At 43.4% G+C, this 2,221-nt stretch overlaps 1 pseudogene; it reads right to left on the reverse strand.

Annotated features, from left to right (window-relative positions):
* Nucleotides 1-1,995: 1,995 nt before the first annotated feature.
* LOC138167562 (CXXC-type zinc finger protein 1 pseudogene) overlaps nucleotides 1,996-2,221 on the reverse strand; it is a 2,859-nt pseudogene continuing 2,633 nt past the window's right edge.

Genomic DNA, 2,221 nt, shown 5'->3' on the forward strand with positions numbered 1-2,221 from the left:
AGAGAGAGAGAGAGAGAGAGAGAGAGAGAGAGAGAGAGAGCTTGTTCTGCCTCAGGTGGAAACTTCCTAGAGTCTCTAGGGAGGTGTATGCACCCCAAAAACTGTGTGCAACAGAAATCCTTACCCAAATAATACTCAAAGGTTTCTCAAGGTAGGAAGCAGAAAAGAATGATTTATTATGATCTCGAGAAAGGGCCACCCTCCTGACAAATGGTCAAGGAGGAAAAACAAGTTAGAAAAGGAAATGGCAGAGTTATAAAGCCCTAACACAGAATTCTCCCCCACCCCCTTGTGACCCTTTTCTTCCATTGGCTAGAAGTCAGGTGCACAATCTAAGTGTGGAAATCTATCTCAAGAACCGGAACAAGGAAACAGTAGACCACCCAATGTACATTTGAGAAAGCACTTCTGTTCTTATTTGGCTTATCTTATGCTGAGGTGGCACTGTGGAGAGGGGTGACTCCCTACTGCTCTGAGTTTTGGGTCCTTGTAAATCATGTGATTTCTGGTGAAGGGGAACTTGTTTCCCATGAAAAGCCTTACTAGATTTTAGAGTATAGTCTGAGAAGTTTTCACTTCTCTCACTCAGAGGCAAGCTGGAAATCATGGACAAATTGAGGCAATGACTTATTTAAATGCCTTCCTTCCAAAATCTTCTCTGTGTCTCTATTTCTCTTTAAAGAAGGCCTGGGACCACATGTGGCCTCTCCAAAAGCAGGAAGGAAAAAAACAGGTGTCTCCTCCCAAGCTCTCATGCTAATTCTGCCCTGGATACAGTCATGCAGCATTGCAGTATCATTTTCTCCAGTAATGAGGAATGTCTTATTCAAATATTCCAGGTTTGAACTAGGGTTATATGTCAATAAAATTGAAAGAAGAAATAATAGGAATTTCCTTTCTTATTAGTTACACCTACTACTAAATAGAAGCTACTTTGAAATAAAAGATTTTATCTGATTTTTTCAAGAAAAACTGATCAAGGAAACAAGAACAAAATAAGAGAAGGGCAATGGGTTTTTGATGTTGTTCTGCCAACTACTCAGCTATTGTTTGTTGTCCTACTTATTAGACAGTTTCCGACATTCTACCGAGAGCCTATAAGAGGTAGAGCTAAGCCTTTCACTTAAATAGAATTATTGTGATTAAAGGAGATAATGATCTCCTTTAATATATATGGCTATGTAGCTCATACAATTATTACAGCTACATGATAATGTTACTTTCTTTACTTCCTTCTCTTACTCTCCGGGCCAGAGCATTCACACCAACCTGTACCTATTCTGTTAGGTGGGGTTAGAGGAAGAATGGTTCTGTTAGAGGAGAAGACCAGCTATTGAAACCATGCAGCTATAACTCACTCTCAAAATCCCAGGGGTTATCATCTGGAGCCTACACTAGAATGCTTTATATTTATACAAGTCAGTTACAATGACATGATTAACTGGTTTGTTTTTTTAATTCCTAACAAAGTTTATTGTGAAGAGACTTCAAGTTTGGAGCCTCGGCCCCAGGTCCCCCCAAATTCTTCTCTGATTTGCTTTTGGGATCTCAATCTCCCTGCTTCAAATGCTAGAGCGAGGTGGGGTAGGTGTGCACCTAGAGGTTAGGAAGGGCTGGCTAAAGTGAACAAACCTTCACCTTGCCCAAAAGGTAGAGGAAGAGAGAAGGACGGAAGCAGACACCTGAAGGAGAAGGGAGAATGGGGGCAAACAGACAAGGGTGTTGCATGGTGGGAGACAATGGAGCAGAATGGCAAGTTAGAAAAAGGAGTAAGGCCTCACAGGAAGATTAGATGCCAAGAGAAACAAATCCAGGAAGAATCCATGTGCACTCAGAGAGATGAAGAAAGCAGAGGCCAGGTACCAACATCATCTCAGCTGAGCAAGAGAGACAGAAACTGCAAGGGCCACTTTGTGCCCCAAAATGGGGGGACAGAACCAGAAGGAACAGGGGTGGGCCTCCTGGGGGAGCCAGTGCACAACTCCTCAGGGTGGCTCAGTGGTCAGAGTTGGTGCATAAGTCTGAGGTAAGGGGGTCATGATGGATGGCCTGGTGTAGCGTAAGGGCCAGTAGATCAGTCCAGTTGGTCATGGACATTAGCATGTTTTGCTCCTGCTCAAAGAACTCATCCAGTTGGTACCACTACATGAGAAGAAGGAGCAAGGAAAGGGCCCTGGAGCAGTGTGTGTGTGTGTGTGTGTGTGTGTGTGTGTGTGTGTGT

Source organism: Petaurus breviceps, unplaced genomic scaffold (genome assembly GCF_028583685.1).
Source record: "Petaurus breviceps papuanus isolate PSGF00001 unplaced genomic scaffold, PetGlider_PUasm1.0 229, whole genome shotgun sequence".
Classification (NCBI taxonomy): Eukaryota; Metazoa; Chordata; class Mammalia; order Diprotodontia; family Petauridae; genus Petaurus; species Petaurus breviceps.